This window comes from Quercus lobata, chromosome 8 (genome assembly GCF_001633185.2).
Source record: "Quercus lobata isolate SW786 chromosome 8, ValleyOak3.0 Primary Assembly, whole genome shotgun sequence".
NCBI lineage: Eukaryota > Viridiplantae > Streptophyta > Magnoliopsida > Fagales > Fagaceae > Quercus > Quercus lobata.
The window spans coordinates 1345592-1362024 of record NC_044911.1 but is presented as its reverse complement, the minus strand read 5'-3'; positions in this window follow the sequence as shown (position 1 = coordinate 1362024).

The following is a 16433-nucleotide window of genomic DNA, read 5'->3' as shown; positions in this document are numbered from 1 at the left end:
GTAGCTTGATATTTAGATAAAATAATATTAATTTAATAGTATTAAAATTTTGAAAATTTAGATGATAAATGTAGGGTCAATTTTTGGGGCCCAAGCCCAAAAGGTAGGTGATTCTGGCCCAAGGAACCCTAGACAATGAATTTATAGAGAGCAAGTTACAGAACTGGGCCCTAACGAAGTGAATGTTGATTAGCTTTGGGCCATGCAACGATTGAACGTAAGAATATCTCCTTCATGTCCACTGAATACCCGGTCTGAGGAGACGTGTGGGTGCACTTCTGTTCCAGATCAAAGGCTATGGTCTTTCTCTCTCTCTTCTCTTCTTTCTTTCCTTTTTGCCAACCCCTTCTTCATAGGGATTCCCTTCTCTTATATAGCCTCCTTAAAGTCATCAGAGCCTTACACTTGTTGGTCATCTGGACCTTCACTTAAGTACCCGTCCCATCGGACATCTCCCTTACCTTTCTGTGAGTTGTAGTGGCCAAGGTAACACTATTCGCTTGTCTTCTCCACATTAATGCGGCTAGAAAAGTTGCTTCCTTGCATTTAATGTGGCAGCTGTAATCTCTCCCTTGACATCCTATACTCTCTCCCTTCTCCCGGGCTTGTGAGGCTCGTCCTTGCTACCAATATTCATTGGAGTGATTCCTTATTATTGGTAGGGTGCATGTTTGGTCCATATTTGGTACGTCCGAGGAGACATTCCTCCTCGGACCACCTTTTAAATAAGTTTGGGCTCATAAGAGTTGGGCCAGAAGTCCTCTTGGCGCCCCATTTTCTCCTCGAACGCGGCTGGACTCTGTAGGGGGCCTAAGGCCCATCGTTTGATTTAGGAACTTTACCCCTACAATAGCCCCTCAAAATTCCGGCTCTTTCCCTCTTATCCGAGGAGGAAAGACGGGATTTTGACATTCATTGGGTCATTGATTGTGAATTCTTGCTTCACCCGTGTGGAGGTATGCTTCCACGTGCCTCATTACTGCTAATGGCGTTTCATAACCCACGAAGCGCTAATTATTGCGCTTGGCGGCTTTATGTCCTTCCAATCCAACGGTGGGGCGCCAGATCAACGGTTGATATTTTTCCCATTTCTCTGGGCGGGAGTAAGCCCATTCAGCTTCTCCCGAATATATAAGGTTTCGAAGGGAACTTACTCCCATTTTTTGAAAAAGCACTCAAACGCCCCAGAGCACTCCAGCATCTTCTCTTGCGAAGCGTTCAAAACTCCGCAGACATTCCCTTGAAGATTCCCGGCGAGTCCTTCACAACTTCGAGAAACTTAGGATTTTCGATCCCGTAAGTGCTCATTTCCCTTCCGTTACCTTTCCCGGCTTTCTTCCTTAAGTAAACCTTCTTCGTGTCGCCTAGGGTTAGTAGGATGGGTAAGCTTGAGAAACTGGTAGACTCCCCAGCCGGTATGGAAGGCTTCAGGGCCAAATACCATATCCCGCCGGGAGGAGGTCTAGAATATTGCTGCTTGGAAGAGGTCCTACTCAAGAGAAAGATGGGACAGGTCGCCATTCCGATGATAGCCTTCATAGAGGGAGGAATGACGATCCCTATGGGGAGGATAACCAGGGATTATCTGCGGGGTCATAGGCTGGCCCCCCACCAGTGTGCCGTGAATATGTTCTGAATCCTGGGTGCGTAGATGCTCTGAATGAACAAATGAACCTCGGCCTCTCATGGCACGATGTAGTTCACCTATACGAATGCCACAGCCTCAACGAGTCGTATTACCTGAAATCCAAGTCCGACGAGGTGAGGCTGATATCCTGCCTTCCTAAGTTCAACAAAGGCTTGAAGGACGACCTTTTGATCGTCTCCAAAGCATGGCACGATGGTATTCACTGCCCAGTTAGGGCAGGAACACCAGGTGGGGCATTGTAGGGTCAGATTCCTTGGAGGGGATCTTAGTCTTGAGTTTTCCTTTCTTTGTTTCAGTTTTGGTTTTGCTTATTTGCCTCCTCGGACTAATGTAACTCTCCTTTTGGGCCTTACAGACAAGGAGCGAACGACTCCTCGGCTAAGTTTGGTCAACGTCCCGGCGCTCAACTTCCTCCTGAGGTCTGAAATCTTTATGAGCGAGGACGGGCAACTGCGTGCTGCTCCTCTAATCTTGGACTACGAGTCCCTTTCGCGCGCTCTAGTGGACGCTGGTCAAGCCATCAGGGCTGGAAGTCCCCGATTAGCACCCATCGACGTCTCTATACTAGGATTTCTTGCTCAGAAAGACTTACCCCCCGTCCAACTGCCTGCTCAGCGGGCTCTTCCCGCGGCAGTTGTCCTAGGAGAAGGAGCTGATTCCTCGCACTCGTCCCTTAAGGATCAGATAGACCAGTTCCACTTTGCCGAGGAGGGAGACGTATCGGCCAGGCCTGTAGAGCTCTCGGACTCCAATTCGGACTTAGACCGTGCCTCGGCGGCTCCCAACCTTGGTTTGGTGATTGCACAAGTTGATACTAACCAAGAGATCGAGGAAGAAGGCATGGATCTGAAACCGAGGTCTGGTCTTAGGGGCCTCATGTCTAACAGAAATAAGGGGCAATCTTCCAGGGATGCCCCCAAGGAGCAGGCTACGTCCAAGCTTCCTCCTCCTCCCCCCTCCACAACCGACCCAGCACTACAACCTTTTCCCAATTTGAGACGGAAGAGGCTAGTCGAAGAGTTGGAAGAGGGCAAGGTCGGCCCCGAGAAGGCCAAGCAGTAGAAGAAGGGCAAAGATCCCAAGGAGAAAAGAACGAAATCTATTGACAGTCGAGACGAGGCGGCCATGAGGAAGGAGCAACGGACTTGGTCCCCACGTCTGGAGTTGGATGGTGCCCCTATCTCGTGGGACGCGACTCTGTGGGAGTCCCAACGAGGACAGGCGTCCTATCTGGCTGAGGCTTTGTAGCAGCCCCTTCTCCTGCCCCGTGACATGAAGGGGCTCCAGGAGACTCGGCAGCCAGGTCTCTTCATGTCCTGAAAAGAGATATGACCATTGGTAAGACGAAACTCTTTCCTACTTAGCTTCTTCCTACTGCATTTACCTATTCATCATTTTCTTTTAATTAATTTTCCATTACTCCAATGCAGGTCACTCAACAAATTTTTGTAGTTGAGGAGTGGGCCAAGAAGGCTCGTGAGGACTTGCATGCTGAGGTTCAGTCTCGTAACGCTGTAGAGAAGGCTACTGGCGTCCATAGGCTGGAAAGGATCACCTGAATAGCGAAGTGAAGGAGGCACAAAAGGCTCGTGCTACCGCCGAGGCCGAACTCAAAAACACTACCAAGCAGGCTGAGGATCTGCGCCAACAACTTTATCTGTCCGAGATAAACCTCGCGACTGAGAAGCAGATGGTCTCAGACCTCAAGGCCGAGCTATCAAAGGCCAAAGAGGCGGCTCGCATGGCCAGGGAGGCGGCCGAGGCTGTAGTGGTAACCTCATATGAACGTGGAGTAACGGACACTGAGGCTAGGCTGACCGAGGAGGTGGCTATAGTATGTAGGGATTACATTACTGTGTCTTGGGGGGTGGCCTTGGACCGAGCGGCGGTTCCGGCGGACTCCGATCTCAGGAAAGTCGATAATATCTTCTTCCCATAAGATATTCGTGAGATTCCTCCTGAGGAGCCCCTCCCTGAGAAGGTCACAACCTCGGATTCCCATATACCTGAAGCTAAGGAGGTGCATCTGGTTGCCAAGGACAAGTCGCCCGAGGACATTCTCACAATTAGGGATGTTGTCGCGCAAGCCAAGGAGGCTGTTCCCGAGCCCAAGGCTACAGATGATCAACCTGAGCCATCAGCTCCTGCAAAGAGTTCTACTCAGGACCAGGCCTTAGGAAATTAGTGTAGGACTTTATTTGTAACTGCCTTTTTTGTCTTTTACATTTTGTTCTGCTAAAGCTTGTAAAAGAACACCTTTTGGACTTCAATGAATGATGTCATTTTCCTTTGAATTTTGTTGCACTGCTTCCTTTTCTGTTTTCACTATGAATGAGTTTCTGTTATTCTATTAACTGTTGGGAACCAAATGTCATTCGAGCTTTAAACAATGTGGTCAAGCATGAATGAACGTGTAAGAAAAATTATAGTTAATAATTAGACAAGACTGCTTTGCGGTTAATTTCCCCCAAGCCTGTGATCCAAGGAACCAGGCAGGATTTAGGTTCTGTTTAACACTTAGAGAAAATTGCACGGTAGTTAATTTCCCCCAAGCCTGTGGTCCGAGGAGCCAGGCAGGACTTGGGTTCTGTTTAACACTTAGTTGAAGTTGCATTCTAGTTAATTTCCCCCAAGCCTGTGGTCCGAGGACCCAAGTAGGTCTTGGGTTCTGTTTAACACTTAGTTGGAATTGCACAGTTGTTAATTTCCCCCAAGCCTATGGTTCGAGGAGCCAGGCAGGACTTGGGTTCTATTTAACACTTAGAGAAAATTGCACGGTAGTTAATTTCCCCCAAGCCTGTGGTCCGAGAAGTCAGGCAGGACTTAGGTTCTGTTTAACACTTAGTTGAAGTTGCATTCTAGTTAATTTCCCCCAAACCTGTGGTCCGAGGAGTCAGGCAGGTCTTAGGTTCTGTTTAACACTTAGTTGGAATTGTACAATTGTTAATTTTCCCCAAGCCTGTGATTCGAGGAGTCAGGCAGGACTTGGGTTCTGTTTAACACTTAGAGAAAATTGCACGGTAGTTAATTTCCCCCAAGCCTGTGGTCCGAGGAGCCAGGCAAGACTTGGGTTCTGTTTAACACTTAGTTCAAGTTGCATTCCAGTTAATTTCCCCTAAGCCTGTGGTCCGAGGAGCCAGACAGGTCTTGGGTTCTGTTTAACACTTAGTTAGAATTGCGCAGTTGTTAATTTCCCCCAAGCCTGTGGTTCGAGGAGCCAGGCAAGACTTGGGTTCTGTTTAACACTTAGAGAAAATTGCACTATAGTTAATTTCCCCCAAACCTGTGGTCCGAGGAGCCAAGCAGGACTTGGGTTCTGTTTAACACTTAGTTGGAGTAGTTGCACAGTAGTGTGGCGCCAAGAATTACGTCTTTCATTAATAATAATACATTTTCAGGTTATTTACATTCCATAGGCGGGGCACTACACGTTCATCCAAATCTTCTAGAAAATAGGCTGCTATGCCGGCTATGGAGGTGATACGATATGGGCCTTCCCAATATGGTCCGAGTTTTCCCGACGCAGGATTTCTCGCAGTGCCCAGGACCTTCCTCAATACCAAATCCCCGGGTGCCAGGGGCCTTAGCTTCACCTTGGCATCGTAACCCTGCTTGAGTTTCTGCTGATAGTAGGCAAGTTGGACCATTGCGCTCTCCCTTCTTTCCTCGATGAAGTCCAAGCTCTTTTCCAGAAATCCGTTGTTAGCACTAGGGCAGAATGCGGTGGTCCTCTGTGTTGGGAAGTTTATCTCTAGAGGAATAATAGCTTCGGCCCCATAGGTCATCGAAAAGGGGGTTTCCCCTATAGACTTGCAAGGCATGGTGCGATACGTCTACAAGATATGGGGCAACTCTTCTACCCATCTTCCCTTCGCGTCGTCTAACCTCTTTTTCAACCCATTCACTATGGTTTTGTTGATGGCTTCAGCCTGCCCATTACCTTGCGGGTAAGCCGGTGTGGAGTATCTATTGCCAATTCCCAGCTCGCTACAATATCTTCTGAAAGCTTTACTATCAAATTGGAGACCGTTGTCCGAGATCAGGGTGTGAGGGATTCCGAACCTAGTGACGATATTTTTCCAAACAAATTTCTTGGCATCAACGTCTCTAATGTTTGCCAGCGGCTCAGCTTCAACCCATTTTGTGAAATAATCCGTGCTAATAAGAAGAAATCTTTTGTTCCCTACTGCTTTAGGAAATGGTCCTAGGATGTCTAGGCCCCATTGTGCGAATGGCTAAGGGTTGGACAGCGGGTTAAGGGTCCTGCCCGATTGGTGTATATTCGGGGCGAACCTTTGGCACTGGTCGCACTTCTTTACAAATTCTTGCGCCTCTTTCTGCATGCTCGGCCACCAATATCCTTGCGCTATGGCCCTATGGGACAGGGATCTACCCCCCGTATGACTTCTGCAAATCCCTTCTTAAAATTCCTCCAGGATGAGTTCAGTGGCATCCGGGTGCATGCACAACAAGTACGGTCCTGAGAATGAGCGCCTATACAGTTTGGAGTCCTCGGACAACCAGAATCGAGAAGCCTTTCTTGTAAACTTTTCGGCATCGTTCTTATCTTCTGGTAAGGTGTCATGCTTTAAGAATAGTACTAGAGGATCCATCCAGCTAGGCCCTGCCCTGATGCTGTGAACCCGTACTGGGTGAGTCCTCGCCGTTGTTGGGCTGTAGAGATCTTCTACGAGAATGACCCTAGGAAGTGGCTGAGCCGAGGAGGTGGCGAGCGTTGCAAGAAAATCAGCATGGGTGTTCCCGCTCCTAGACACATGCACAAGATTGAAGAGACAGAAATAGGTCTGCAAGTGCTTGACTTGGACTAGGTACTCTTGCATTCTTTCATCCCTCGCCTCCAATTCCCCATTTACTTGTCCCACGATGAGTCTTGAGTCCGAGGACATGTTCACGGATTTCCCACCCAGTTTCTGGATCATTGACATTCCTTCCAATAGAGCCTTATACTCTGCTTTGTTATTCGTTGTCGAGAACCCAAGCCTCAACGATTTTTCAATGGTGATCCCCTCCGAGGAGACCAAAACGAGCCCCACCCCTGACTTTTCACAGCGGTGCGAGGCATGTACCTAATGTCGAAGGCGCCCAGAATCGTCCCCCATTTTGCTATTCTACCCGTATAGTTGGCACTCCGGAGTATGGATCTCAGCGGACGTTGGGTTAGTACAACAACAGTATATGCCTGGAAATAGTGGGGGAGTTTTTGTGTGGCTTGTACGATTGCCAAGATGGCCTTTTCGAGGGGGAGGTAGCGGATCTCTACCTCATGTAGCGATTTGCTTATGTAGTAGACGGGCCGTTGTGTGCCGTTGTCTTCTCGGATCAGCACTAAGCTCACTGCATGAGAGGCTACAGCAATGTAGGTGAATAGCATCCCGTCGACCTCAGGACTGGACATAATTGATGGCCGGGTCAGGTATTCCTTAAGCTGCTGGAAAGCTAAAGCGCACTCTTCAGTCCACTCGAAGCCTGTCCACTTGTTTAATGGGAGGAAGAATGACCTGCATCTGTCCGCTAAACAGGAAATGAAACGATTTAAAGCGGCAATCATGCCAATGAGCTTTTGGACCTCTTTGGGATTCAAAGGAGGCTGCAGGCTATGGATAGCTCTAATTTGGTCATGGCTAACTTCGATGCCTCTGTGGGTCACCATGTAACCTAAGAATTTTCCTGATCCACCCCAAATGAACACTTGGACGCGTTTAGGCGCAGCCTATACTTTCTTAGAATTCGAAAGATATCGCCGAGATCTCTAACGTGGTTGGGCGCTAATTTGCTTTTTACCACCATGTCGTCTATATAAATTTCGATGCTCTTACCCATCTGCTATTCAAACATCCTGGTCATCATCCTTTGGTAGGTTAACCCGGCATTCTTTAAGCCGAAGGGCATTACTTTATAATGATAATTTCCAACGGGGGTGACAAAAGCCGTTTTTTCTTGGTCCTCAGCAGCCAGGGGTATTTGATGGTAGCCTTGGAAGGTGTCCAGAAAACTCATTCAAGGGTGTCCCACGGTTGAATCCACCAATCGGTCTATCTACGGCATGGGGAAGGGGTCCTTCGGGCAGGCCTTATTTAGGTTCATGAAGTCTATGCAAACCCGCCATTTCCCACTCTTCTTTTTTACCACGACTGTGTTGGCCAACCATTCGGGGTAGAATACCTTCTTGATAGCCCCTGCTTTCTTCAATTTTGTGACCTCTTCTCTCACGGCATTTGCATGCTCTTTCGACGGTCTCTGAGGAGACTGCTTCTTAGGCGTTACTGCCGGGCTAATATTAAGGTGATGGCAAATGAAATTTGGGTCAACCCCAGGGGCCTCGTAGGTGTCCCAGGCAAACACGTCCACGTTCTGTCTGAGAAAATCAATTAGTATCTCCTTCTCTTGAGACGGTAATTCTGAGCCAACCTCAAAAAACCTCTCTGGGTCTGATCCGACAAGTATTTTCTCCAAATCCTCGCAACTTGCTTCCATGGTTGGTCCCCCACTACCCGAGGTTGGGGCCGGGGTCGTTAATTGCTATAAGCCGTTCTCGGCTGAGGTGGAAGGCTCACTATTCGACTATCGCGAGATTGCTGACACTATGCATTACCGGGCCATCGCCTGGTTCCCTATTACTTCTTTCACTTGACCTCCTGACGGATACTTCACCTTTTGGTGTAAGGTGGATGACACACCCCTAGGGCATGAAGCCACGGTCGGGCCACAATGGCAATGTAGGGGGAGTATGCATCTACCACAATGAAGTCCACCTCCACCACGTCCGAGTCTATTTGTATAGGCAGCCTAATCATGCCTTTCGGGGTGACGGTTTTTCCTTCAAAACTGACCAAAAGGGAGTCTTATGCCGACAGGTCCTCTGGCTTCAGCTTCAATCCCTTATATAAGTCGGGATACATTACTTCCACGGTGCTGCCTTGGTCAACTAGCACCCTCTTCACATCGTATCCCCCAATTCTGAGCGTGACGACTAGGGAGTTGTCGTGGGGTTGAAGGGTTCCCAATTTGTCCTCATCTGAGAATCCGATTAAGGGTGTGGCCATCCCTCTAGCCCTCTTGGATTCCCTGTCGTCAGCTTCAACCAAGAGCCTGCCCACTGACATTACTCTTAAAGGATTGGAACTGGTCCTTCCTGGTGTGGCGAGAATGACATTTATTGTGCCAATGGATGGCCTCAATGTGCTTTGCCTGGTTTCGACTGCCATCCCGTAGGGTAATGTGATAGATGTCTTAACTTCCCCTCTCGGACAAGCCGGTCCAAGTAGTTTTTCAGATTCCTGCAATCATCGGTGGTGTGGCCCGGCTCTTGGTGATATGCATAATACAGATTCTGGTTATGTTTTGAGGGGTCACCTGCCATCCTGCTTGGCCATTGAAAGAACGGTTCGTTCTTCATTTTCTCTAGGATCTTATGTAATGGTTCTCGGAACACAACATGGACTGCTTGTGCCCCAATGGATCCAGACTGTTCCAAGTAATCCCTTCTCGGCCTATTACTATTGTTAAAGCGGTTCGACCTGAAATCCCTCCTCTCTTGAGGGACAACTTTCGCTTTGCCCTTCCCCGTCTGCTAGTCTTCCTCGACCTTTTTGTACTTGTCAATTCTGTCCATGAGTTGGCGTACACTAGTGACCGGCTTCCCAGTCAGGAATTTCCTTAAACCATGCTCTATCGGCAGGCCCCTCTTGAATGTGCTAATGGCGACGTCATCGTAATTTCCCTCTATGTCATTATACATTTCTCAGTACCTGTCTGAATAGGCCTTCAATGTCTCTCCTTCTTACATGGACAAGGATAGGAGGGAATCTAGAGGCCGAGGGACTCTGCTGCTGGTGATGAAGCGGGAACCAAAAGCCTGTGTAAGCTACTTAAAGGAATTTATGGAGTTTGGCTTAAGGCCATCAAACCATCTCATCGCCATAGGTCCCAAGCTGGACAGAAACACTTTGCACATCAACGCCTCGTCCCTGGAATGGACGGCCATCCTCTGATTAAACTGGCTTACATGCTCTACTAGGTCCGTCCGACCATTATATATGGCAAAGGTTGGTTGGTGGAACTACCGAGGAAGCTCAGCCCCCTCTATCCTACACATGAAAGGCGACTGGGAGATGCGGTCCAGGGCCTTACTCATGGCGTCATTTGCCAGGCCTTGGTAAGATGGGCTTTTGTGGCCGTGTTTGCGAGGTTTCTCTTCCTCATAGGAAAAGGTTTCACTTAGAGGGGTTCTTGATCTCTGCCTGTATTCATTGTCCTCCTCATCGCTAGTGTCCGACCCAGGTGAAGGACGTTTTCGTTGCGCTCGGCGTAACTTCTTCTTCAAGTCATCGATTTCTTACTGTAAAGCCTTATGATCGTTTCGCTTATGGGATGCGTGACCTTTCCCTTTCGAGCGGCTTCTGCTCGTGTGAGAGGTGTTCACACTACCCTTTCGCTACTTGTCTTGATCTTTCTCCCGTTCGAGGTTCAAAAAGTTGTCTTGCTGTTGGGAGTCTGCGTGTCTGGTTTGGCGCGGACCTAATCCTTCCATTTCTAATAGTTTCACTTGTCAAAGCACAAGTTCTTCCCACAGATGGCGCCAATTCTAGGGTCAATTTTTGGGGCCCAGGCCCAAAAGGTAGGTGATTCTGGCCCAAGGAACCCTAGATAATGAATTTGTAGAGAACGGGTGTTGACACCCTATTTTGCAACCCGTATTTAACCTCACATGAAGGGTAAAAGGGTAATTTCACATTGGAAATATGCATCTTGATTCTGGTCATTAGATCCTTAATCTCATTTCACCAAAATGATCTTGATGTTGTAACGATCAAATCGACTGGTCATGAGCCCTAATTGGACCATTAGATTGAAAGTTATCATCAAATCAAGTTTTAATGGCTGAGATGCACTATTACAAATTAAGTCTGACTATATGTGATTATGAACAATTGATTTCAATTGGTTATAAATATAATCAATTTGAGATCGATGATGTGTCATAATTTGATTGGTTAGGACTACATTTTATGGTAGAGTTGCATACACCTAATTAACTAGATAATTAAATATTAATTATTCAAAGAGTAATTTGTTCAATTATCTTTTAATTAGAGTAAATTTAGAGCCAATTAAGTCTGAAATGGGAGTGATTGGAGCCATTTAATGTTAATTGGGAGCTAATTTGGGGACCTATTAATGTTAATTGTGCTGAAACCATTTTCTAACAAATGACCTCTGCTTACCATTTCATTGATATCTCTCAGAATATTTTGAATCTGTGAATGAGGTTATTTTTCCCAGAAACTAGACATCCGGGGCTTCAATTTGAGCACAAGAATGAGACAATTCCGATCAGAATTGAGGCAGATATGATTTTTCAAAGTTGGCTCTATAGGCTGTGACAGCAACTACGGAAAACCGAATTTTGGCTTGCTCCTCACTCCCACCAATCTTTCCATTTAATACACCAGATTTCCCCAAAGGCTAAAATGAGGTCTAGGTTCATGATTCCTTGTCAACTCTCATTAAATGGCCTTTCATTCATATTTCCTCCACCACTACTATATAAACCCCCCTCTCCTTCATTCCAAAGCACACAAAAAAAAAGATCCCTCTCTCTTCTCTTCTCTTGAGTTCTAGTGAAGTTGAGTAGTCTTGTCATATCTTGGTCTTCCTGAGACTCAAGGTATTGAGTGAGACTCACTCTCCCTCTCCTAGTTCTTCTTTTCCTCCACCCTTAGGACCTCCATCAAGAATCTCCTCCTCCATTACATGGATCTTGCATAAAGGTATAATCCCCTTCCCTAACTGTCTGCTTATATTGTCATGATGAGAATTTAAGATTAAAGTATGATAATTCTCTTGAATATGTTTGAATGTTCTTAATTGTTCTTATGTGTTCTTTACATGTTCTTAATTGTTCATCACATGTTCATGCATATCACTAGATTTAATCTTAAATCCACATCAAAAATATGAAAAACATGTTTGTTTAGTAATTCTTTCAAATTCTTGAATCTAGGCTATTACTATCCACACACATTCACTAGAGTTTATTTTTCAATCCAAATGCCATGCTTAATAAATTGAATTAGGGTTTATCACATGCACACACATTAAATTCAACATACAAATTGATTGACATATTGGATGATGTGATATGAATGTTGGCCACCATAGTCTAGAAGACCAGTTTCACCAGGCAAGGTGGGTGCCTAACACCTTCCCACCTTGTAACATAGCTTCCGAGATTAAATCAAGGGTTAGTAGATCAAATGCTTATCCATGTAATTTTTGATTTTTAGATTGTAACTAGGAAATAAAGCCATGTACTTTATCTTAGATTGTATCTAGGACCAAAGCCATGTAATTTTCCTATGATCAATGTAAATTCAATTTCAAATTAATAAAATGAGGAATTTTTCATTCATGATTTTCTTATTTTTCCAATAATTAAATAAGTGGCGACTCCATTGTAAAACCCTTAATCTAAAGGGAAAAATATAACTAGTCGAATCTCCATTTTGAGAGACAATAACACGACTCCACCCATTCACGTGGGTTTGGCCCAACACATCATAAAAACGGGCAGGCGGCCCAGTCTCTCACAGTGGGTTACAGAACTAGGCCCTAACGAAGTGAATGTTGGTTAGCTTTGGGCCATGCAACGATTGAACGTAAGAATATCTCCTTCATGTCCACTGAATACCCGGTCCGAGGAGACGTGTGGGTGCACTTCTGTTCCAGATCAAAGGCTATAGTCTTTCTCTCTCTCTCTTCTGTTCTTTCTTTCTTTTTTGCCGATCACCTTTTCATGGGGATTCCCTTCTCTTATATAGCCTCCTTAAAGTCATCAGAGCCTTACACTTGTTGGTCATCTGGACCTTCACTTGAGTGCCCGTCCCATCGGACATCTCCCCTACCGTTCTGTAAGTTGTAGTGGTCAAGGTAACATTGTTTGCCTGTCCTCTCCACATTAATGCGGCCAGAAAAGTAGCTTCCCTGAATTTAATGCGGCAACTGTAATCTCTCCCTTGACATCCTATACTCTCTCCCTTCTCCCGGGCTTGTGAGGCTCGTCCTTGCTACCAATATTCGTTGGAGTGATTCCTTATTGTTGGTAGGGTGCATGTTTGGTCCATATTTGGCACGTCCGAGGAGACATTCCTCCTTGGACCACCTTTTAAATAAGTTTGGGCTCATAAGAGTTGGGCCAGAAGTCCTCTTGGCGCCCCGCTTTCTCCTCTGACGCGGCTGGACTCTGTAGGGGGCCTAAGGCCCATTGTTTGATTTGAGAACTTTACCCCTACAATAAATATTATCTAAATTAAATTTTTGTATGTTAAATATTATCCCCTAATTTAAGAAATATATCCTAAAAAATAAAAAAATAATGTTAATTAGATGATAAATATGATCTAAATTAATTTTTTGTATGTTAAATATTATCCCTTAATTTACAAAATATATCCTAAAAAATAAAAAAATAATGTTAATATAATTTTATTTAATGATAAGAATGAATTAGAGTCCTGATAGTATACTATTCCTTTAAAAATCTAAAAATTTAATAAAATTTTTGCAATTTGGTGAAGTTACGTGACGCAACCACGGCTTCTAAGCCCAACGGCTTAATTAAAATTCAAATGTAAAACAATTTTTTTTTATTAATTTCCTTAAAATTAAATAATAAAATAAAAAATAAATGAATATTTTACTTTTAAGTTATATAATAAATGCATATTGTGTGATACTAAAATGTTTTAAAAGCATATATATATATATATATATATATGTCTAAAATAATCGAATGGAAGATGGTAGATAACTAAGTAACTAATATAAAATGAGATACATAAAAGAAATATAAAAGGATTTTTCATAATATATTGAGATTTAGGGCTCAAGTAATATTTAAATGGAAAAACCTTGAATTTAATCATTAAAAGCTATTAAAAAAATGATTGAAAGCATATTTAAGTGGAAACCTCAATTCAGTAATTAAGAATAATCTAAATAACTAAACATTTAAAAATATAAAGTAGAGAGACATACATGAAAATATAATTTTTGTCCTTGAAAGCATGGGAGAAGACACTAAAACTTGAGTGATTTTCACCCAACCAAAAAAAAAAAAAAATAAATAAATTCATTAGTAACGAGATATGATGAGAATTGAGAAGTGATACCTTTCAATAGTAGCATCCATTTTGACCTTTAGTTGTGAACAATAATCTTATTATTTGATCTCAACCTCTCTCTCTCTATTATTAACAAACCAAAATAAGTAGCACAAAAAAAAAAAGAAAAAGAAAAAAGAAAAAAGAAAAAAACCTGCTTAGCATGATATTTCCTATCTAGTTCACCTAATTAAGATTTTTCAAATAAGGCTTAAACTACAAAGAGAATGGTAAACAGTAGTTTCCCAATTAACAATGTGAGCAACACGGATAAATAAAAATATATAAAGAAGAAGCAATAAGACCAACAAAATAAAAATTATTGAGGCATAAATAGAATAAAATAAGTGAAGGGGAAAAATGTCTTACTTTTTCTTTGGAAATCATTGAGTAATTCTTTACTTGCAATGGACAATTTATCTAGGCGTGGTGTTTATGTTGAAGCAGTTTGTCCAATATGCAGAACTTCAAATGAAATTGTACTAAACAAAAATAGAAGTGTGCTATTGTAGAGTGTAATTCATATATGATATACAAAATAAAAAAAATTCATGTCTAACTCTATTTAATGATTGATGCTCAAAAAATAACCAAATAAATAGGATAAAACTTTGGGAAATTAGGTTAAAAAAAAAGACAAAAAATACACAAAACCTATTTGTAAGGACACAATTCTCTGGCGGCCCAATAAGGATGTTGGGCTCGCGTACGAAAGATCCCTCACAATATGATTTGTAGAGAGTGGGCTTGAAAAGCTAGCCGCTGGTCACGGGGCGATGTCCGATCCTGGCTTTAGAGGAATTCAAGTAGAAAAAAGGGATTGGGCGTGAACATTTAAGCCCTTAGACGTCGCACCCTATGGGATGGGACTCCTCGGAGTAGATCCGAGGACCATTGAGGCCTTACCCCGGTTCTCCAACGACGGACTTTCTTCAATGAAGTCCGGTGTTGTTGAGATATTCTCCCCCCATGTGATATTTCTTTTTTGGAGGTGGGATGGATCCTCTTCAGATTCACTTACTTTCTTATTTTATACTAACTTGCATTCGCTGTCCTTCGTCCACGTGTAGGGTCAATCTTTACAAAAACTGACATTTGTCCCATCAGTCCAATCCCGGAATTGTTGGGGATGGTTTGATAAAGCTGTAAGGTACGGCTCTGTCAGGCGCTGGGTCTTATCTGGATGGGTAGTAAGGATAACTTCTCCAAGATATTTTGGATCTCCTTACAAATTCGTTCCTATACCAGTTCTACCCCTTTATTCTGGTGGGGTTCTGGATCTGCCGAGGACCAAGCCGTCTTCGGCTGCCTTCCAAAAACTGTTCTGTGCTCTGTATTGTAGAGCTTGGGCCACAGCTCTCCTCGGATTGGGCTTTCGGATTTCCCAGGAGCGATTGGGCTTGGCCCTTAAATTATTGGGCCCCACAATAGCCCCTCAAAACCCTTCTATCCGACTTCCGGGTTGGAAAGGAGGGTTTTGGCAAACCCGGGCCCTTAATATGGCTTGTTTGGTTCAACCCCGCATTTATGTGAGCGGTTTTCCACCTATCCAAGAAGTTAGCCGGTTTTCATGGGATTCCGTTTAATCTGCTTGTGATCTACTCCTGCCGCTTGGCTGTCCCAGACGCGCCCTAAATGAATCCTCTTTACGAGGCTCATTTATGTCCGGCGGCTTATCTGATAAGGTGGGGGAATGGAACGGACGCCTCTTTTTTCTTCAGATTCCTTTGGGAAACTTGAATGCATTTAATACCCTCCGTTTTGCCCTTCCTATAAGAAGGCAAGCAGGAGGCCATCACTTTCGTGCAGACTCCTCTCCTTCCCTCTGAGATCTGAAACCCGTAGCCTCATTTAGCGCCTGCTTAGCCCATTTGTTATACACCATATCAGTACACGCCTACCATAACGAACGATGAAGGAACCATGCCCCTCCTCAAAACACCATGTTCCGATAAAGCTTGAAATGGCTCGATCGGGGCAAGGATGGCGCAGACTTAAGATCTGTCCCGCCTCTCTTTCAGTCAAAATCTGAAGCAGCACCCAATATCAGCACCACTCGGCTCCTCACGAGCGTACCTAACATGGCACCAGTGTGTTAGGAGTCAGGGCTGAGGCAGGGGCGAAGTGCTTCTGCTTCTCCCTCTCTTTGCTCACTGGTGCCCTCCTCCGTCTTCCTCTTATAGTCTTCCCAGCACCAGTTCCGCCCTGGTGCTGTCCTTCTCCCTCTTTTGCTCCTCTCTTTGTCTTTTCATTTCTCCCACTCTTCTTCTCCTCCTTCTCTTACTCATGTCCTCCATCTTCTTCATTCATCTCCTCCATCTTCTTCATTGATTTCTTCCTTACTATTTCCTTCTTCTTCGTTCTTTTTTTCTTTGAAGTGAGTTCTTCTCTTAGTATGAGCAACAATGAGGCAGAGATTGGAGAGACTTTGAAGACAAGTTTAAAAGGCGCTTGACCGTTTGCTTATCTGTACTGTGGATGTTAGTACTGCTTCGGCAGCCCCTCTTTTGTATAGGCTTGTTGAAGCCTCTTTTTGTACATTGTAATAATTTTTCATATTAATAAAACTTGTTTCTATTTCACTTTGCATGTTCTGTCTCTTT